Source organism: Loxodonta africana, chromosome 10, assembly GCF_030014295.1.
Source record: "Loxodonta africana isolate mLoxAfr1 chromosome 10, mLoxAfr1.hap2, whole genome shotgun sequence".
NCBI classification, from domain to species: Eukaryota; Metazoa; Chordata; class Mammalia; order Proboscidea; family Elephantidae; genus Loxodonta; species Loxodonta africana.
Window position 1 is genome coordinate 102,130,114 of NC_087351.1, and position 23,982 is coordinate 102,154,095.

Genomic DNA, 23,982 nt, shown 5'->3' on the forward strand with positions numbered 1-23,982 from the left:
TTTAATGAAAATATTAAAGTTTTTGAAATTAGCACTTGTGTGTAAAAGAAATTGCCTAATGAATATTTATTCTATCAAGTATATAGAATCTTCCCTTAAGACCTTATTTATATCATTCACCTGCTGAGAAAAACCACTTTTTCTTAGATTAAACCGAGATAAATACTAGCCTACTCTCTGTCCAAAGTGTCATAAATTCTGTATTAGGGAACTAATGAGATTTAATGAAGTCCAAATTAAGTCTTATAGTGCTTTAGAGAGAATCTTTCTTTCTTCTTAACCCTAGGTCTTTCCACTCATCTTCAAAGGAAGCTTTAATAAGAAGTAATAAATCCCAGCATGATGGTGATTAAATTTCATGAGGCATTTTTGCAAAACGGTAAATTCAGTCAGAAGAGCAGATATTTTTCTTTCTCAACCAAACTAAGAGTTAAATCCTCCTCCAGATCTTGGCATAAATGGTGACATTTTGGTTCTTTTTATAACTGAGTATAATGTTTTTAAGGGAGCCCCAATGGCGCGGTAGTTAAGAGCTGGGCTGCTAACCAAAAGGTCAGCAGTTTCAATCTACCAGCTGCTCCTTGGAAACGTATGGGACAGTTCTGCTCTGTCCTATAGGGTTGTTAAGTGTCAGAATTGACTCGATGGCAATGGGTTTGGTTTTCTTTTTTGTTGAGCGGGGGTGGTACCATCAGTTTGCACTTGTCTACTAACCCAAAGGTTGGCAACTCGAACCCACCCAGCAGCACCATGGAAGAAAGGCCTGTCAATCTGTTTCAGTAAAGATTGTTGCTGTGTGACATATTGACCCCACAGGACAAAGTAGAACTGCCCTGTAGGATTTCTAAGGCTGTAACCTTTGGTCGGCAGTTCAAATCCGCCAGGTTCTCCTTGGAAACTCTATGGGGCAGTTCTACTCTGTCCTATAGGGTCACTATGAGTCGGAATCGACTCGACGGCAGTGGGTTTTGGAACCTTTACGGCAGCAGATCGCCAGGTCTTTTCTCCCACAGAGGGGCTGAAGGGTTCAAACCGCCAACCTTTTGGTTAACAGCCAAGCACTTAACAGTTGCACCACCAGGCTCCTTCGGTATAGATTACAGCCAAGAAAGCCCTCTGGAGCAGCTCTACTCTGTAACATGTGGAGTCGCCGTTAGTCAGAATCAACTCTACGGCAACAGGTTTTTTGTTTTTGTTTTTCTGGGGGGTTACATGTTTTTAAATACCTTTAAGAGAAAAGGGCGAAATTTTAACTACTGACTTTAAAAACAGGGGCCCCACATTGTCTTTCCTTCTACTGTACAACGGCACACACACACAAAGAGTTGCTATTCGGACACCTTGAGGTCTAATCATGGCCCTGAGCGTAGAACGCAGCTCTAAAAATCTGAATTCTGTGTTTTAAGTGAGAAGCACCAGCTTGGAAATAATTTCTCATAGTCGCTATAGGTTTCCCAGTGCCCTGGCAATAAGAAACAGCAGCTCCATGGCAGGGTTTTAAATGACCTACATTTAAAATGTGGTCCAGCCCATCAGGATTAGAGGGGGAGATATGCTGTGGCACCGACTGTTTATCAGGACAAGCAGACTCCAGATCCTTCCTGCCTGGCTTCTCTATCTCACCATCTGCATAACTGCTGATTCATTAGGCAGGTGTCTCTCCTGCTGCTGGAAGGGACATTTGTTCTCTATAATTTGCCACTTTTCCAAGTGGCTAAGGGAAATTAGACTCATTGCTGGATACTAGAGGCAAGCAAGGCTGGGAATGATGTGGGTGCACTAATGTCAGCCCTTACCCATATAAACGCCATCCATGGGGTCAAGGCTGAACGGGCGAATGGCTTCCCAGCTAACTTAGATTGGGCACCTACAGCAACAACTAACATCCATTATGAATTTCTTGGACTAGACCTAATTTAAATGCTGCATTCTGTTGTCCCCACGTTTGTCAGACTACGTATTTTGAGTTTAAGTTTAGAGAATATTGTCAGTATAAACTCCCAAAAGAAAAACCAAACCCATTGCTGTCAAGCCGATTCCGACTCACAGAGACTCGATAGGACAGAGTAGAACTGCCCCATATGGTTTCCACGGAGTGCCTGCTGACCTTTTGGTTAGCTCTTAACTACTATGCCACCAGGGTTTCCACTGTCAGTGTATTCAAGGTTAAAATATATTGCTCAGAGAATGTGTCTTATGAGTATGGCCAAGTCATTATAGCTGAGAAGCCAGAAGGCTGGAAGAGCAATGCCCACACATTTCCAAGGAGAGCTCAGGATTATGAATACCCAAATTCAGCAGTGTCTAAGAGATGACGTATTAAGTCCCTTTCACCCTTGATGTTGGCCAAGGTTCTCCTTTTCACCTTAGTTTTTGTATGTCCTACTTGTCCTGTACCTCAAACAAATTATAGTACCTCAAACCCCTGGACACAGTGATTGGACTAAGAGGTGGCCAAAATTAGGACAAAGTCCTTGTCTATTGTATGATACAGACATTTGTTTATTCATCAAATATTTACACCATTCTGGGTACTGGAGAAGTAATAATGGACAAGACAGATGTGATGCCTCTCTTTATGGAGTTTACATGATGGGTAGAGGTGTGGAAGTTGGGAGGCCAACAGTAAAATAAATGAACAAGATGATTTGTGAGAATTTTCATAATAAATTTGTTATTGACCCTAAGATCAATGAATTAAGAGATACAATTTGCATTACCCTGATTGCCATTGGTGACAACAGACTTGTTACTGGGGGTTAGTCTCTAATGAGCAGGGAGATAGCTACTGGGAACAGAACACTGGGGCACAAAGCAATGTGAGTGCCACTTTCTTTGTACACCTGTTCACATTGGTTTACTGTGTGTTATGAACTATGATGCCAGAAAAGTTGCAAGATCAAGAGGCCAAAGGTAACTGAAGTTTGGAGGGTATCTTAGTTTTCTAGGACTGCCATAAGAAGTTAGCACAAAGCAGGTGGTTTTAAAGTACAGAAAATTATCTTATAGCTCTGCAGGCTGGAAGTCCAAACCAGGGTATCGGCCATGTTGATTCCTTCCACGGACTTTAAGAGAGGCTGCTGGCAATCTTTGGTGTTCCTTTGCTGTTTATAGATGCATCTGACTCTATCACTGCATCACCCCTGTTTTCCCACTGTATGACTCCCTTTTTATAGGACACCACTCAGAAGGCATTCCAGCTGCAGTCGAGTTGATTCCAGTTCATAGTGACCCTAGGACCTACCTTACTCTGGTATGACATTGTTAACTAATAACATCTGCAAAGAAAAATCCTATTTCCCGAAACAAGGTCACATTCGCAGGTATGGGGTAGGACTTCAACATATTTTTTGGGGGGATACAACTGAATCCATAACAGAGAGGTTCATGAGTTTGCAGCTTGTGGGGCAAATGAGATATTTGTGTTCATTTTTGTCTTTCTTAATCAAGCAATTTGATATTTTACCTTGTAATCACTAAATACTCTGATAGTTACAAAGCACTTTCATTATGGAAATTCTTGAAGGAAAACATACTTTGTTATTGTGAGCATGAAACACTCTAACCTAGCCCACTTTTATCTTCCACTGAATTGATTGGATTTATAATTCAATTTTGATAAAGTAAGTTTTCCTTGGAACCCAATTACCTTTTTATAGCATATCAGTCTGCATAAAAATGCAATGCAGAACTTGCTACAACAGAGGAACACATAAAAGATGACAGTAATCCAAAATAATTCTGCCTAGAGGTGAGTGGGTGGGTCGAGGGAGTGTCAGGGGAAGTTGGAAAAGGGGTGACATTTAAGGTGGAGAAAAAATAAATACCAGTTCCCCAAGAGGACGGAATGGAAAAGGTTATTTCCAGAAAAGGGAATAACTCGAATGTACCAAGGCATGGAGAGGTGAAACACATGTCATATGCAGGGAACAATGGAAGCATTGCTATGAGTTGGACAAATATAACTGAACGAGTGACAGGTGCTGTGCTAGGCAATGGACACTGGATGCAAAGAACAGAGATGCCCTGGAAAGGTAGGCTAGAGAGAGGAGATAGGCTGGAAGGCCTTGTGCGTTATTGCTTCAGAGTTTGCACTTGTTTCTGAAGACAATGCGGAGGCAAGTGTGTTTTCTAAGCTGGAATGGTGTGAGGAGGAAGGCTGTGTAGAAAAAGAATGCAAACAGAATGGTAGAGGATGGATTCAAGAGAAGAGAAATGCGAAGCAGGGAATCTAGTTAGAAGGATATTCAGTAGCCCAGGCCGGGGTATTTAGTTGGTGGTGGCAATGGTGATGGGGTGGAGTGGGGGTGGGCAGTAGTGATGTGTGGTTTGAGGGAGCCCCATCAACACATCTAGCCCTACTTCCTGGAACCCACAAGATCCATTTCCCCAGCTTCCCAGCTATTCTTGTCATCGCTTGCTCTAATTTTCAAAGTATTAAAGAAAAAAAAAAACTGAAAGCTAAATTGGCCTCTCTTTTCCAGAGCTATTACTTTAGCCAAGATAAAGGCTCCTTTTAGTTTTCAGGGTCTCATCTCTTCTTTTCAAGGTAAAAATAGAAAACAGATTAATGTTCTGAGTATGAATCCTAAAAAGGATTTCTACTTTCTCCCCGTGGGATGATAAATTTAAAGGGCACTGGGATCTAGGAACTGCCTGAGTGACAGTCTCCTGCTTGATGTGTTCTTTTTTTAGTTGAGCCAGCAGTCAAAGACGTCTCCATGTGCTCTGCTATGGGATTGGTCGTTGTTGTTGAGCATGTTCATTCTCTTTTGCATAGCAGACCAGCTTTGAGTCACTTCGATTATTATTTCAGGTTAGATGAAGGTGAGGATGGTGAGACAGGAGGAGATAGGAGCCTATTTTAGCAATTGCTGCAAAAATTAACTTAGTTTGCAATGAAGATGTCTATTCTATTAGCCTCAATCCCTTGGGGCATGCTCAGAACAGCAGCATCTCTGTTCCAGTCCCTCAAAAGTTCCTCTGCCCTAGAATTGCAACCCACTTTGTGCTGCTGCCCATTCTGCTGGACCCCCCCCACCCCCCACCCCACCAGAAGCACCACCAGGATTACCACTCAGGAGCCTCTGGCTGAGAGCTGTAAATGAGCCCTTAGACTCGCGTTAGAGGAGCCGACTAATCCAGCCTGAAAATAATGAAACTTTGCTCCCAATGACTCATCTAAAAATCTCTTCTAAGCCTTCTTATCCCTAGACCCAGGGATATTAACTGCAGGGGAGAGGGGCAGAAGAGGCTCTGGGTCATTTAGCCTCAGAGGTGATGTAAACCAGAAAGCAAACCCTAGCACACTCCAGTGCTCAGGAAGACAGAAGGGACTGGTGGATGGTGGCCTGACTCTTTGGCACCTCCATGAGAAATACCAGCTTACGCTAGAGATGACCAGGCCCATATGGGCATTCTTAAAGTCTCCTTTTTCATCCTTTCTGAAATTGCTGATAAAATCATACATTGTCCTTGTCTGTTATCTCAGTAAGGTGTTGCTTTAAAAATAAATTGCCTTGGCTTTCACTATTCAAACTCCTCTGAGGCCTTGTCATCATCATCCTCCTCACCATCATCATAACCCTATGCTGTTTAAGCCCAGGGACAAATTTTTCTTAGCCCTAAAAAAAAAAAACACCAAACCCATTGCCATTGAGTCAATTTTGACTCATAGTGACCCTACTGGACAGGGTAGAACTGCCCCATAGGGTTTCCCAGGAGCAGCTGATGACTTCGAACTGACAACCTTTTGGTTAGCAGCTGAGCTCTTAACTGCTCCCCCACTAGAGCTACTTTTTTGCCCTAGAACTATAGATTTTTAGAGCCAGAAACAGTCTATTTGAGATTGCAATAGTAATCTATTTTTCCCTGCACAGTGTCCTTTCTCTTCTCTTGTAGTTAATTGATTCCTAATTTTCCTTTGAAAAGCCATTATACCTCTCCTTCCTTCCCGAACTTTTAAGGCAACTTTCAGGCCTTTTGTGACAGGCATTTTTTTTAACTGAGAATAAAATTTCAATTCTGTTTGGGGCAGCAATGTGCGAAAAGCTTGCTTTCCCAACTTCCCTTCCAGTTAAAGGTGGTCACGTACATTTAATGGCCAGTGAGACGTAAATGGAAGTCTGCTGAGGGATTCTGGGAAGGCTTTTGCATTTCATGCTAAAAGGGGACAAATGCACCTTAAATGCAGACATGATGACTGGAGCTACAGGATCCCATTGATTCGAAAGGCACAACAGAATCACAATTCATTGACCCTTGATTTCATTGCCACTAATTTAATGCTGGTGACTACTTACTTTCAGATATGTTATTATGTGAGAAAAATAAACTCATACCGGTTTAAACCACTATTAGCCAGGTATTCAATTACTTGCAGATGAGTGCATTTCTGATACAACCGACCTTACACTAACAGGATATCAGCTCCCAGAAGAGCAATTCACCCCATTGCCCATCTCACCTGTGTCCGTGGAGGGTACCAAGGATATTTTAGAGAACAAATCTCAGGGGAGTTGGCTTGGCTACTCAAGGAACTCATCCTATTGCCAGGGCAGGGAGTGTTGCTACCTTTCTCCAACGGGATATGACATATGCTATGGACTGTTGTTGTTAGTTGCGATCAAGTTGGCCTTTGACTCAAGGTGACCCCATGCACAATGGAACAAGATGCTTCCTGGTCCTGTACCATTCCCGTAACTGGTTGCAGATCAGATCCTTTTGATCCATAAAGACTTCATTGGCTGATTTCCAGAAGTAGATCTCTAGGCCTTTCCTCCTAGTCTGTCTTAATCTGGAAGCTCTGCTGAAACCTATTCAGCATCATAGCAACAAGCAACAGACTTGTGATGGCTTCACGTGAGGTGCATTGGCTAGGGATTGAACTCAGGTCTCCCACATGGAGCCCAGCTTCTCGGGTTATTTGCTCAGCATACATCTTCTTCGTATTGCTGGACTATATGAAGAAGAACGGGTCATCAGAATTGGAGGAAGACTCATTAACAACCTGTGTTACGCTGATGACGCAACCTTGCTTGCTGAAAGCAAAGAGGACTTGAAGCACTTACTGATGAAGATCAAAGACCACAGCCTTCAATATGGATTACACCTCAACATAAGAACAAAAATCCTCACAACTTGACCAATGAGCAACATCATGATAAATGGAGAAAAGATTGAAGTTGTCAAGGATTTCATTTTATTTGGATCCACAATAAACACCCATGGAAGCAGCAGTCAAGAAATCGAAAGATGCATTGCATTGGGCAAATCTGCTGCAAAGGACCTCTTTAAAGTGTTGAAAAGCAAAGATGTCACCTTGAAGACAGGTGTGCAGGACTCAAGCCGTGGTATTTTCAATCGCATCATATACATGTGAAAGCTGGACAATGAATAAGGAAGACTGAAGAAGAATTGACGCCTTTGAATTGTGGTGTTGGTGAAGATTATTGAATATACCGTGGACTGCCAGAAGAATGAACAAATCTGTCTTGGAAAAAGTACAACCAGAATGCTCCTTAGAAGCAAGGAAGGCGAGACTGCGTCTTACATACTTTGGACATGTTGTCAGAAGGGGTCAGTTCCTGGAGAAGGACATCATGCTTGGTAAAGTACAGGGTCAGTGGAAAAGAGAAAGACCTTCAATGAGGTGGACTGACACAGTGGCTGCAATAATGGGCTCAAGCGTAGCAACGATTGTGAGGATGGCGCAGGATAGGGCAGTGTTTTGTTCTGTTGTGCATAGCAGCACTATGAGTCGAAACTGACTCAACAGCACCTAACAACAACAACTCCCACATGGAAGGCAAAAATTCTACCACTGAACCACCAATGACTAAGGACCATTATTTATTGATTCACTTTTTCAAATGAAAGTTTTAACTGCACTTTTCCTGTTTTCTCAGCATTAGCGTTTGCTGGTGAATTGTTAAATATGTCATTTATTCCAAAGCTGTAAACCATGAAGAGCCACACTTAATCTGGTAGAAAGACTACACATCATCAAGAAACCTTGGGATTGCAGTGGATACAGTAAATAGACAACACTTTGGGCTGTCTCTTTTTAGAGGATGAAGTGACTTAATTTAGTGTCACACATGGAGTAGCTGAATTATGTTTATCAGGGTATTTTTGAATTTAGGAAGAATTGGTGTAAGGGAGATGAACAGCGAAGGGGTGGATTGTAATGGACATCTGCTCTTTTGCATTCTTGGTATCCACTGACTCTTTCTCTGATAGCAGTACCCAGACTTTTCTTTACAGAACCATCCCTCCACTCTCAGCCAATATGTATTGGCAGAGATGGCCATATCCCGAGCTTCAGGGAGGGCAGGTGATGTAGCCCAGACAAATCCCAATATTTATTCTTCTGGCCACTGTGAGTGGTTCAGTGATCAACTCATGCTTCAATAAAGCCTAATGAGTCAGCAATGGGAGTTTTGCTGAGATTGTTAGGAAAGAAGCTAGTTATTTTTATTGCCAAGTTGGTAGACTGAAAATCTGGAGCTACTGGTAGGCATCTTTGGCATTAATTTGTAAAAGCCTGCCTGAGAAGGAAGCCAAGATTGAAGGAAAAAAGAGCAAGAGACAGAAAGAGAGACTGATTTTGATGATATAATTTGAGCTCCTGGATCCAGCTGACCTTGACGCTAACCTTGGAATTTTCAGTTACATAATGCAATAAATTCCCTTTTTTATTTTAGGTAATTTGGGTAGCATTTTTGCAACTTGCAGCAGAAAGAACCCTAATAAGAGAATTATCTAGTTTCACAACCTTATTTTATAGGTGGAGAATATAAAACTCAAAGAGGGCAAATGACTTTGCTAGGACCCCATAGTTATTTAATGTCTATAATCTATGTCTCCTGGCTCATGGACCATGCAATTCTTTTCATTCAAACTATTGCAAATGGACCAGAACTATGGGAATTCAAAGAAAGAAGAGATGATTGCCAATTGAGATGAGCGCCAATTGAGATGAGCAAGAAATATTTCACAGAACGGCTAGAATAGAACCTAAGAACGACCCTGGTGTTTTAGATGAGTGGGAAGAAGGTGAAGGGCACTCTAGAAAAAGCAGACGATATGAGGAAACACGTGGAGAGGCGAAAGGCAAAAGGATAGTTAGGGTGGAACAAATACAGTTTTTCTAGAGCAAAGGTTTTGCATAGGGGATTGTTGTTGTTGTTGTAAGGTGCCGTAGAGTGGGTTCCAACTCACAGCAACCCTATGCACAACATAACAAAGCTCTGCCCAGTCCCGTGGCATCCTCACAATCATCATTATGCTTGAGCCCATTGTTGCAGCCAGTGTTAATCCATCTTGTTGAAGGTCTTCCTCTTTTTTACTGACCCTCTACCAAGCCTGATGTCCTTCTCCAGGGACTGGTCCATTCTGATAACATGTCCAAAGTAAGTGAGAGGAAGTCTCATCATTCTTGCTTCTAAGAAGCATTCTGGCTATACTTCTTCCCAAGACAGATTTGTTCATTCTTCTGGCAGTACATGGTATATTCAATATTCTTCCCAACACCATAATTCAAAGGTATCCATTTTTCTTTGGTCTTCTTTATTCATTGTCCAGCTTTCACATGCATATGAGGCAATTGAAAACGCCATGGCTTGGGTCAGGTACGCTTTAGTCTTCAAGTTGATATCTTTGCTTTTCAACACTTTAAAGAGTTCTTTTGCAGCAGATTTGCCCTATGCAATACATTGTTTGATTTCTTGACAGCTGCTTCCATGGGCGTTGATTGTGGGTCCAAGTAAAATGAAACCCTTGACAACTCTAATCTTTTCTCCACTTACAATAATGTTGCTTTTTGGTCCAGTTGTGAGGATTTTTGTTTTCTTTATGTTGTGGTGTAATCCATACTGAAGGCTATAAAAATAGTCTTTGGTATTCGTTGGTAAGTACTTCAAGTCCTCTCTGCTTTCAGCAAGCAAGGTTGTGTCATCTGCATATTGCAGATTGCTAATATGTCTTCCTCCAATCCTGATGCTGCGTTCTTCTTCATATAATCCAGTTCTTTTGGTTATTTGCTCAGCACACAGTTTGAATAAGTATGTTGAAAGGATATGGCCCTGACACTCACCTTTCCTGATTTTAAACCGCACAGTATCCCCTGTTCTGTTTGAACGACTGCCTCTTGATCTATTTACAGGTTCCTCATGAGCACAATTAAATGTAATTAAGTGTAGGATTAGTTTATTCAAGTGAAAAAGAATGAGATAGAACAAAAAGAGAGGAAAAAAAGCATGAGGAAGGAAAAAAGGGAAGACACTGAGGAGAGAAAAATGGAACAATCAAGGAAAAAGAGACAGTCAAAGAGGAGAAAGAGAAATAAAAGAACTAAATTAATACTTAAGCACCTATTGTGTGCTCCAGACACTGAATTAAATGTTTCATATTCAATTTTTAATTCTCACAAAACTAATATAGTATTTTTATTCCTGTTTTACTAATGATGAGATGTTAAGTGACTTGTTAAAAGTCACATCACAGAAGCCCACTCTACAAAGGCAGGATACCCACCCAGGGCTGTCTCCTTCAAATTCCTCCCCACTCCATCACTGGGATCTTTGCCCACAGAGCTCAAATTGAAGAGAGAGAAGTGACATCCCAGTCAATTCGACAAAAATGGAACCATTTTCCACAGAGTTAGCCTGGGCTAGTGATTCAAATCACCTTCAGTCACCAGATTTGCTCTTTAGAAGCCAACAAAACCATTGTTTTAATTCTGTAAGCATCCATAATTTATTATTTTAACACAGTGGAAACTCTCTTTGCCTATGGAAAAGTATGCTTTTACCTTCCAAGGCAGAGGACAAGTAAGCTGATCAGCACCTGAAGAACTTTCATGGGACAGGACTTGCAGTTTTGTCTCAGAAAGCTGAAAATTGTGTTTCCCGTGAGTGGGACCATTGCGTTGTCTTGTGGTCACAAAGGATCCATGTTACCCTCTCCTCACCTGTGGAGGATTAGAGGTGGCCACACATTCTTTGACATTCCTTCCACTGAGTGATGGATCTATATCCTTTCCTATTAATCTGAATGGGCTCTTGACTACTCTTGACTGCTCTTGACCAATAGAATAAGAAGAATATGTGACACTGTGCCAGTTTCCAGGCCTGAAGAGCCACTTTCTGCCTCTGGAAACATGAGTGGAACCCTGAGTCATGATGAAGATGTCTGATTATCCTGTTGGATAGACCACGAGGAGAGGTCTTAACACTACATGGAAAGGAAGAGGAGTCTACCCGTGCCCACCAATGCCCCAGACATGTGAGTGAAGCCGTCTTGGACCCTCCAGACTAAACCAGCTGCCAGCTAAATATCAGATAGAGCAGAAGAATTGCCCAGCTAAGCCCTGCCCAAATTCTCCCATAGATCATGAGCATAATGAAATAAAATGATTCTTATTTCAAGCCACTAAATTTAGGGCTTTTATTAGACAGCAGTAGATAACCAGAACCTCACTAGATAATGGAGCCTTCTCTGGAGAGTGGAACAGAGAGGAGTGTCTTCATTGAGGTGGGGGGTGGGGAATTGTCATTCCACTTCTCCTTGAAATAGTCACAGAACTGAAAGACTAAAAGAAAGGTATAATTAGAGGGATCTCCACCTCCCACCCTCACACCCAGCAATGCAGGGTAATTTGGAAAGGAGAAATCCTAACTGGAGGTGTTTTTGAAATGAGCAGTGTCAGCGCCTGGGTTGCACAAACTTCTTTAGTCGTTTTGGAAAGACCTTTTCCTTTAGTGTGAAAAAAAATGACAGGCTGGAGCGTCAACCTGGAGCTTCTGCCATCCTGTGAGTGGAGCAGGGGTCAGGCCTTAGTGACCCATCTGAAGAGGGGGATGCATTCCCCCTGCCCCTACAACCTGCAGCCAGGGTGCTTAGGGCTTGGCAAGAGAAGGCTCAGGTAGGACCAGACTAAGCTTGGATAAGTGAGAAGAGAAATTCTCTGCCTTGAGACAATGTGGATTTTGACATGGAAGGTGCTTTGGAGTCTTAGGCAAAGATGGGAAAGGAATAATCTTTCGACAAGGCTATTAAATGCATATATTTTCCTTCATTCCTTCCACAAATACTGAGCCAGTACAGGGACCTATTAGCTCTTAGAAAAATGTGGGGTATGTATGTGTGTGTTTTAAGGAGTTCTTTTTTTTTTTTTAACTTGTGCATATAAAGATATAAGCTGAAATGAATTTAGATGAACTGACAGGATACCTATGATTTGCTTCAAAATAATCCTGGGATAGAGAAGTAGGTAGAAATAGAAATGCAATAAGATTGGCCATGAATTGATTAGTTATTCTACCTAGGAAGGATCTTCTGACTTCTCAGAACAGTTTCCTACATGCAGTAACTCACTAGTTTCCTTTCATTCAAAATTTCCACTGCAACAAGAGGAAGGAGAACAGGAGCAGCCTTCTCAAAATGACCAATAATTAGACCTTGGCTCAGAGTAAGACAAAGCATCCGTTCCAGTTCCCAGCTGTCCTTGAATAGACTCAATCACGCCAGCTGCATCTGCCTGCTGGTGTCAGGGGCAATTAGGGTACAAGTCCCTGGGGACTGAGGGAGAGGCAGCATCTGGTCAGGGAAAGAGTATGGACCTAGGAGTCAGACAGGTACCCATTATTTACTAAATAGAATCACAAATCTGGGGAGGTAGAGTCTGTCATCACATTTTTCCGATGTAGTAAGTGAGAGTATACAAGATATGTATCTCCTATACAAGAGAAATAAATTGTCTAGAATTCAGTTAGTCAGTGGAAAATGCTAGGTCTTCTATTTCCAAAGGGATAGCTTTTTCCTATTGCTACTTTTTAAATTACAAGTAAAAGAAATTGTGGGCTTACGAAACTGAATTTCTGAGGTGAAATTGGCTTCAGGAGTGGCTAGATCTAGGGATTCAAGTGATGTTTCAAGACTCTATCACTGTGACCCTGTCTGTCTCTTGGCTCTGTTGTCTTACCCTCTCTTTGCTCATTGGCCTCATATTCTCCTGCTTTGGGTAGGATCTTGTCACAGAGCAGGAAAAATGACTTACAGTAAAGAAAGACTTCCAATCTGCAACCCAAATGGAAGGGTAACTTCTCTCTTCCAATGTCCATGTATCAAATATCTTAAACTCCAGTTGTACCTGCTGAGTCTCCTAACCACCCCTCGAACCAGTCACAGGGAACAGATGTGAGGCACCACGATTGTCTAGACCTGAGACATTTTTCCAGCCCATAACTAGGGATGGAAGGACCCTAAGATTGGTTGTCCCACCAGAATACATGAGATAGGGGAGGAGGAGTTCTTCAGTGGTGAAGGGAGTGTTTGGCACACTAAATGGGACAGGAGTCCTCCCCTAGCCCCTTATGGGCCCTGGCCAGGATGCAGTAGAGGCTGCCTCCATCAGATGGTCAGGCCCTGCCTGCCTAGTGCCTGGCACAGTGCCCAGCACGGAGGTGTTGACTGCATGAACCAAGACTGTTGCTTACCAGCTTGACAGATGCCCCTCTGGCCCTAACCCTCAGTCTCACTATCAGTTTTCTCTGTGGTCCTGCATTGTGTCAACCCAGAGCTCTTTGGGGGTTGTCTTAGTTTCCCAGTGTTGCTGTAACAAAAAAATCACAAACGGGTCGCATTAAAGACCATAAACTAATTTTCTCACAGTTCCGGAAGCAGTAAGTCTGACTTCAGAGCATGGCTTTAGGGGGAGATCCTTCCTTGTCTACGTTACCGTCTAAGAGTTGGCAATCCTTGGCATTCCTAGGCTCGTCGATGCATCTGCCACGTGTGCAGGTCTTTGTATCACGTTTTCCTCTCCCTGTGATTGTGTCTATTCTGCTTTTTTTTTTTTCTTTCTTAAATATATAACTCAGAAGTGATTAGGTTTAGGACCCACCCTACTCTGGTATGACCTTATTACCATAACAACAACAACAAAAAAACACACTATTTCCAAATAGGATCACATCCATAGGTACAGGGGCATATATATGCAATACATATTGTGGGGGCACACAATTCAATCCATAAAGGGGGTAAGCCAGAAACAACTCTCCTTGGAGATCTGTTTACCTGAGGAGGCTGGGCCAAGAGTATCCTGGGATGGAGTGAGGGATGGTAATAACCTTTCCATAACTGGTGGTATATATAGTATTCCAACCACTTTTTATGCCTCCGAAGTTCTTTTGGAAGGAGGTAACCTGATTTTAATGCATTTAGCCTCAAGGTGGGAGCCTTTTGAAATGTGTGTAAGTCAAGAAAGCTGAGTCTGGGCCTCATTTTTTTGTGTAGATTGAGCATTGTCTTAGGTGATAGCTCCTGGATGAGTGAATTTTCTAAACTTTTGACAGGTTCGTGTTTTTTTCTGCTAGACAAGCCTCCTCACTACGTTTCCCAGTTACTAAGTCCTTGTAAGAATGCACTTATTGAAAGAATAAGCTATTCCTAGTCTTCATTTGGAAACCCTGGTGGCGTAGTGGTTAAGTGCTTCGGCTGCCAACCTAAGGGTCAGCAGTTTGAATCTGCCAGGCACTCCTTGGAAACTCTATGGGGCAGTTCTACGCTGTCCTATAGGGTTGCTATGAGTTGGAATCAACTCAACAGTACCGGGTTTGGGTTTGTTGGTTTTTAGTCTTCATTCATAGTGGCCGTTTTCTCCCTGAGGCCATTCATTGTTTGGTGTTACTGGCTCCCTTCTTTTCTAACTTCTGAACACTATAAGTAAGAGCCAACTCAACAGCAACAGGTCAACAGGTTTTATTTAAGATGTACAATCAGTAGGACTTGGTGACTGATTTAAAATGAAGGAAAGAATCGGCAGTACTTTGAGCTTTCTAGCTGAGCAAAAAAGTGAATAGCGGTACCATTATCAGAGAAAGAGACTACAGGAGGCTCAGGGTCTGGTTCCCACCATGGCCAGCATCCCTTTGTTTCTCTGGGCTCACTGGATGAGCATCCTGAACGTTGAGGGCAAGTACCAATCCTTTCTCATCTTTGTAAACCTTCTAGATCAGCCAGGGCAGAATCTCGTAGAGTCGTGGTATTCGTTTAATTAATGAGGAGGCCACAGTGTCCTCATTTGCTAAATTGTCAGAACAAATGAAACAGTATGAAATGGCTAAAATAAAATTCAAACCCTACTTGGGCCAATAAAGCCTGGCACAATCTAGCCCCTGCCTACCTCTCTGACTTCATCTACTGCTTTCTCTCCTGATTAGCGCACTCCAGCCGTATCAGTTTCTTGCTGGTATATAAACACCAAATCCATTCCCAGTTCAAGGTCTTTGAAATTACCATTCCCTCTGCCAGGTAGCAAAAACTAGTTACCATTCAAATTGACCCTAACTCACGGCAACCCCAACTCATGGCGACCCCATATGTGTCAGAGTAGAACTGTGCTCCATAGAGTTTTTAATGGTTGATTTTTTTTTTTGTGGAAGTGGATCTCCAGGCCTTTCTTCCAAGGTGCCTCAGGGTGGACTTGAACCTCCAACCTTTGGTTAGCAGCCGAGCGCATTGACCATTTACACCACCCAAGTACTCTTCAGCCAGGTACACCCTTCCCTTATAATTCTGAATAGTTTGCCTCTTCACTCAGTTCCTCAGAGAGGTCTTCATTGGCATCTCTAACATAGCTCCCCAATCCCACCATAACTCTACCCCCTTACACTGCTCTATCTTCTTTATAGCACTAATCACTCCTGAAATTATATTAGTTGTTTATCTCTCCCACTAGTTTATGAGCCCCATGAGGGCAAGGACCTTATTGCTCTTGTTTCCTGCACGTAACGTTCTTGTGGAACGGAACCTGGCGCACAGTAGGAGCTCAGTCAAAATGCTGACTGAACAAATGAGTGGGGAGATTGATCACAGTGGTCTCTAAGATTCTTTCCAAGAGTCTTTTCTTTTTTCTCACAGTTTCCACAGTACCTTCCTTGTTTCCAGATGGTCTTCATATAGTTGCAAAGTTGACTGAAGGCTAAATTCTGGGTACTAAAAAATTTAAATGGAGTCTACACGTTTGCTTTAACACCCTGCATAAAAAAAAAAAAATAGCTGCTGCTATTTCTTTTTATTCCAAATAGCACCTTTGCTCTTGACTCTTCATGAAGCGTCTTAAGAATTTATCACAGAGAGCCTGGATGAACTGCATTGCATTTCTGTGTGTGTAACATGGTCTGGGAACCTATGCGTGAGAGCTGAGAAAGGGAGGGAGGGAAAGGGAAGGTGGATTGTTTGCCTGACCCCTCGCTATCAGTCCAGGTCTCAGATAGCTGGAGCCTGGTGTTTGCCTGAAAATTCCTGCCTTTGTCAATATATATATATATATATATATATAGTCAATGCTAGTGCTTTCCTTCTTTCTCTCTCATTACCATTTTCATTATCTCCCCATGCTTTACATAAGCATTTGACCTTTTCTGATCTTTCTTAGTCTATAAAGCTCCCCTGAGTGTTTTAGGCTGCTTTATTCCTACAGCTGGTTCCCAATTTTTCAGACTTTAGCAGGAGCTGGTCAGTAATTCGTCTTACAATTTCTCTATTAGGTATATCTTTTGTTTTGTCTTAGGTAAAGCACTGAGAGATTAAAATGCATATAAAGAGCATGGGCTTTGGAGTCAGCCAGGTTTTAGTGGGAATCCTGATGCCATTGCTTTCTAGCTGTGTGACTTTAACCAAATAAGTTATCCTCTCTGAGTCCAGCTTTTGTCAAAGTGTACTTTTATAAAAGCATGACTCTTGGACAAACATACGGTGAATATAAGTAAAAGGCTTGCTTGACTCCTTAAGGAGGCAACTTGCATGATGGCAAAGCTGGTTCAAAGAGCATTCAAAGAACAGATGTTTATTTAAGATACTTAGGAACAGCTATTTTGTCAGTCAGGAAAAGAAGGCTGAAATAAAACCGTTGAGTTAGACACAAAAACTGGTGAATGCTCCAAAGGGCGACAGAATTGTAATCTTGGGTCTGTCTTTTCTACTGGACAGATGTAATTTGCATCTCTAGTTAATGTTTTGCAGCTTACCAGTCTTTCTTAAGCTGATATACACAGCAACTTTGCAGAGTTGTTGTTGTTAGCTGTTGTCCAGTCAGTCCTCAATTCACGGTGACCCCATGTACAATGGGATAGGACCGTTGTAATCCACACAGTTTTCATTGGCTGATTTTTTTGGAAGTACCAGGCCTTTCTTCCTAGCCTGTCTTCAAGTGGAAGTTCTGACGAAACCTGTTTATCATCATAATGACGTGCAAGCCTCCACTGACAGACGAGTGGTGGCTGTGTATGAGGTACATTGGCAGGGAATCAAACCCAGCTCTCCCTCATGGAAGATGAGAATTCTACCACTGAACCACTACTGCCTTCGGTATGTAACTTTGCAGAGTCTGGGCCCTATTTAATGATAAATAGCAAATCAAGCAAAGGTACCTTTTCCTGGAGAATTAGATAATCCCTGGGAGTATCCAAAGGAGCCCTTGCGGCGTGAGCTCAGCTGCTAATTGAAAGGTCATTTGTTCAAACTCACCATCTGCTCTGCAGGAGAAAGATATTGAGAGTCAGCAACACACATGCCTCTGACATGGTCTGTTTCCCTAAAGATTACAGCCTTGGAAACCCTAGGGGGCAGCTCTACTCTGTCCTATACGGTTGCTATGAGTTGGAATTGACTTGATGGCAATGGGTTTGGATTTTTGGTTTTGCAGTATCTGTTAGACAATGCCCCAATACAGCATTCAAAGACGTGTGACATCCTTTGCCTTTGTCCAAGTTTTGAAAAACTTTTGTTTACAGTTTTTTTGTCCACAAAATAGGGATACTGAAAGTTGCATTGCAGAGCACAAAAAAAGATAGTATAGCTAACAGCATGATAGGCCCTTCTTTCTTGGCCAGCTAGATCAATAGCTTATCAGACTGTTGACAGTTACTAATTTCTTGTCATGTATCAGTAGCAACATGGGGCAGAGAGGTGTCCTTCTTCCAACCTTTGAGTTTCTGAAGACTCCATCTTCTTCTCTTTGCTGCTCAACCCCTAAGGATGGTAGCTGCTTCCTGCAGTTACTATATGTCAGTTAGCTCAGTGCTCCCCTTTAATGTCTTTCCTTCCTCCAACATCTGCTTAATATATTCCCCGTATTATACTCTCTCTGTTAAGCTAACAAGTATGGTTTCTGTTTTCCTAACTGGACCCTGACTGTTACAGGTGAAGAAGGAGCATATATTTCCCCAAATTCCTGGAGATAAGTTTCCTATTAAAACATGACACAAGTTCTAAAACTACATTTATTTGTACATTCAGAGTTGTTTTCTTTTTTTTTACTGCTACTAGAAAGCATTTGTTGAATTTTTTTCTACAAGCAACATGATTTCAAAGCATTTTCATATATTATCTTATTTAATCCTCAAAGCAATCCTACAATCTATTTATTACTCTCATTCTCATTTTAAAGATGGGGAAACTAAAGTTCAGAAAGGCTGAGTTACTCATCCAATACTCCACTAGTAAGTGGCGTGGCTGGAATTCAAACCCAGTCCACTTGAATCTGCTCTTCTTCTTAAATTGTAGCACGTGAGTCATAGGTCTTATTTGTTTTGTGACAATTTAAAAAGGGTAAGCTTTCCATCAAGATAAAAAGTAAAAGCCTATGAGCTTCAGGAGCATTTAACAGGAATCACCGGGGACCAAGAGATGGAAGAAAAAATACCTTGGTGTGCTGATATTGTTCAGGACCATGGATAGTGAGAACCTGCTTCTCTCGCCCCCATTTCTCACTGGGCAGGTTGCCCTGCATCAATCACTCTGTAGGTTGTGCCCTGCAAAAGGGTAGCTGAGGGGGTAATGGTGGGCTCTGATTACCAAGCTGTACAACCTAGTACACAGCCATGACTCCTCTGGAGAAGAAGGGTCTTTTTAAAGCTTTCTCATAGAAGCTCTATGGGCTAGCTGTGTTACCGTGAGTCGTGGTCAAAAAAATTGAAAATAATCCTAAGGTTCAGTAGCTGCAAGCTGGACATAGCAAGAGTGAGACACAGGTAGGCTGAGTTTTGGTGAAGAGAGGAGGGAAAAGTAATATCTGAGGAATTTGGAAAGCAAATTTGAGAGAGAGCTTTGGAAAAAAAGCACGAGGTTATTAAGTGCTTGAGGAGAAAGGAGGTTAAAGAGGAAAGGAGATTATTTAGTGGAGCAAATTTCCCAGACCCAATGATTTTGTCTAAGTCTGGTCTGAACCTTATATCCAAGATACCAAACAGAGACAAAGATTTGGAATCAGAAGACTTTTGAACTTGAACTTAAAGGTAGATGTAGCATTTCATTCGTCATTGTATCCTTAGCATAAGGTGCTGTGTTCTGAGCATAAGGTGCAAGTTAATTGTATATTGAGCTGAACTATCTACAGATTCCATGCAGTCTTGGACTGGTCTTTCTAAAAATGTCTGAGACTGTTCCTTTACCTGCAAAATAGGATTCTGTTTTCTTCAAAGGGTTATTGTGAGGATCAAATACAATAATCAAGGTGGATGAGCTATGTTAAGTGGTAAATAACTGTTGTTTGTTGTGTAATTACTGCAATGAGAATAGACTGGTCCCCTCTTTCATTTACGGAGAGTAGAAGGAATTGTGGAATTCGTAGGAAAACATTTTTCAGGAACTAGAAGTAGATTTAAAAGATTGCCCGTACAAATGCTGTATGAAAACCAGGATTCTATACTGAAAAAGAAGGATCTGTGAGGTATTTTTATAATTAAAATGGTATAAACACATTCCATTTTTTAAACACTTGGTTTTACTTAGTAAACGCAACCTCTAAACCTTCAGAAAGAAGGTTTCTTCCTCCTAAATATTTGATTTGTTTGGAAACTTGCTAGCTGACACTTCTTCAAAATTCTGCGTTCAAAACAAACCTACCAGGCAAACTCCGACAGGAGGTGCAACCCCTTGATCTCTGAATTCAGGTTAAGGTATTAACAAGCTGCATACATTATTTCAAAACTATGTAGTAACCATAACTCAAGATAAAAGCCAAGAAAAACGTAACGACTCAACCAACATAAAGTCAAACACTATGAAAATAAGGACCTCACAATTTACTAAGAAAAACGTCTCAGCACAAAAAAATATGTGGAAAAATGAAATTGTCAACAACACACATAAAAAGGCATCAAAATGACAGAACTAAAAACTTATTTATCTATAATTACGCTGAATGTAAATGGACTAAATGCACCAGTAAAGAGACAGAGAGTCACGGACTGGATAAAGAAACACGATCCATCTATATGCTGCCTACAAGAGACACACCTTAGACTTAGAGACACAAACTAAAACTCAAAGGATGGAAAAAATATATCAAGCAAACAATGAGCAAAAAGGAAGAGTAGCAATATTAATTTCTGACAAAATAGACTTTAGACTTAAATCCACCACAAAGGATAAAGAAGGACACTATATAATGATAAAAGGGACAACTGATCAGGAAGACATAACCATATTAAATATTTATGCACCCAATGACAGGGCTGCAAGATACATAAATCAAATTTTAACAGAATTGAAAAGTGAGATAGACACCTCCACAATTATAGTAGGAGACTTCAACACACCACTTTCAGAGAAGAACAGGACATCCAGTAAGAAGCTCAATAGAGACACGGAAGACCTACCGACAATAATCAACCAACTTGACCTCATTGACTTATACAGAACTCTCCACCCAGCTGCTGCAAAATATACTTTTTTTTCTAGCACACATGGAACATTCTCTAGAATAGACCACATATTAGGTCATAAAACAAACCTTTGCAGAATCCAAAACATCGAAATATTACAAAGCATCTTCTCAGATCACAAGGCAATAAAACTAGAAATCAATAACAGAAAAACTAGGGAAAAGAAATCAAATACTTGGAAAATGAACAATACCCTCCTGAAAAAAGACTGGGTTATAGAAGACATCAAGGAGGGAATAAGGAAATTCATAGAAAGCAACGAGAATGAAAATACTTCCTATCAAAACCTCTGGGACACAGCAAAAGCAGTGCTCAGAGGCCAATTTATATCGATAAATGCACACATACAAAAAGAAGAAAGAGCCAAAAGCAGACAACTGTCCCTACAACTTGAACAAATAGAAAGGGAGCAACAAAAGAATCCATCAGGCACCAGAAGAAAACAAATAATAAAAATTAGAGCTGAACTAAATGAATCAGAGAACAGAAAAACAATTGAAAGAATTAACAAAGCCAAAAGCTGGTTCTTTGAAAAAATCAACAAAATTGATAAACCATTGGCTAGACTGACTAAAGAAATACAGGAAAGGAAACAAATAACCTGAATAAGAAACGAGAAGGACCACATCACAACAGACCCGACTGAAATTAAAAGAATCATATCAGATTATTACGAAAAATTGTACTCTAACAAATTTGAAAGCCTAGAAGAAATGGATGAATTCCTGGAAAACACTACCTACCTAAACTAACACATTCAGAAGTAGAACAACTAAATAGACCCATAACAAAAAAAGAGATTGAAACGGTAATCAAAAAACTTCCAACAAAAAAAAGTCCTGGCCCGGACGGCTTCACTGCAGAGTTCTACCAAACTTTCAGAGAAGAGATAACACCACTACTACTAAAGGTATTTCAAAGCATAGAAAATGACAGAATACTACCCAACTCATTCTATGAAGCCACCATCTCCCTGATACCAAAACCAGGTAAAGACATTACAAAAAAAGAAAATTATAGACCTATATCCCTCATGAACATAGATGCAAAAATCCTCAACAAAATTCTAGCCAATAGAATCCAACAACACATCAAAAAAATAATTCACCATGATCAAGTGGGATTTATACCAGGTATGCAAGCCTGGTTTAATATTAGAAAAACCATTAATGTAATCCATCACATAAATAAAACAAAAGACAAAAACCACATGATCTTATCAATTGATGCAGAAAAGGCATTTGACAAAGTCCAACACCCATTTATGAGAAAAACTCTTACCAAAATAGGAATTGAAGGAAAATTCCTCAACGTAATAAAGGGCATCTATGCAAAGTCAACAGCCAATAGCACTCTAAATGAGGACAACCTGAAGGCATTTCCCTTGAGAACGGGAGCCAGACAAGGATGCCCTTTATCACCGCTCTTATTCAACATCGTGCTTGAAGTCCTAGCCAGGGCAATTAGGCTAGACAAAGAAATAAAAGGTAACTGGATTGGCAAGGAGGAAGTAAAGTTATCACTATTTGCAGATGACATGATCTTATACACAGAAAACCCTAAGGAATCCTCCAGAAAACTACTGAAACTAATAGAAGAGTTTGGCAGAGTCTCAGGTTATAAAATAAACATACAAAAATCACTTGGATTCCTCTACATCAACAAAAAGAACACTGAAGAGGAAATCACCAAATCAATACCATTCACAGTAGCCCCCAAGAAGATAAAATACTTAGGAATAAATCTTACCAAGGATGTAAAAGACCTATACAAAGAAAACTACAAAGCTCTACTACAAGAAATTCAAAAGGACATACTTAAATGGAAAAACATACCTTGCTCATGGATAGGAAGACTTAACATAGTAAAAATGTCTATTCTACCAAAAGCCATCTATACATATAACGCACTTCCGATCCAAATTCCAATGTCATATTTTAAGGGGATAGAGAAACAAATCACCAATTTCATATGGAAGGGAAAGAAGCCCCGGATAAGCAAAGCATTACTGAAAAAGAAGAAGAAAGTGGGAGGCCTTACTCTACCTGATTTCAGAACCTATTATACAGCCACAGTAGTCAAAACAGCCTGGTACTGGTACAACAACAGGCACATAGACCAATGGAACAGAACTGAGAACCCAGATATAAATCCATCCACGTATGAGCAGCTGATATTTGACAAAGGAGCAGTGTCAGTTAATTGGGGAAAAGATAGTCTTTTTAACACATGGTGCTAGCATAACTGGATATCCATTTGCAAAAGAATGAAACAGGACCCATACCTCACACCATGCACAAAAACTAACTCCAAGTGGATCAAAGACCTAAACATAAAGACTAAAACGATAAAGATCATGGAAGAAAAAATAGGGACAATCCTAGGAGCCCTAATACAAGGCATAAACAGAATACAAAACATTACCAAAAATGAAGAAGAGAAACCCGATAACTGGGAGCTCCTAAAAATCAAACACCTATGCTCATCTAAAGACTTCACCAAAAGAGTAAAAAGACCACCTACAGACTGGGAAAGAATTTTCAGCTATGACATCTCTGACCGGCGCCTGATCTCTAAAATCTACATGATTCTATCAAAACTCAACCACAAAAGACAAACAACCCAATCAAGAAGTGGGCAAAGGATATGAACACACATTTCACTAAAGAAGATATTCAGGCAGCTAACAGATACATGAGAAAATGCTCTCGATCATTAGCCATTAGAGAAATGCAAATTAAAACTACAATGAGATTCCATCTCACACCAACAAGGCTGGCATTAATCCAAAAAACACAAAATAATAAATGTTGGAGAGGCTGCGGAGAGATTGGAACTCTTATACACTGCTGGTGGGAATGTCAAATGGTACAACCACTTTGGAAATCTATCTGGCGTTATCTTAAACAGTTAGAAATAGAACTACCATACAACCCAGAAATCCCACTCCTCGGAATATACCCTAGAGATAGATACAAGAGCCTTCACACAAACAGATATATGCACACCCATGTTTATTGCAGCTCTGTTTACAATAGCAAAAAGCTGGAAGCAACCAAGGTGTCCATCAATGGATGAATGGGTAAATAAATTGTGGTATATTCACACAATGGAATACTACGCATCGATAAAGAACAGTGACGAATCTGTGAAACATTTCATAACATGGAGGAACCTGGAAGGCATTATGCTGAGCAAAATGAGTCAGAGGCAAAAGGACAAATATTGTATAAGACCACTATTATAA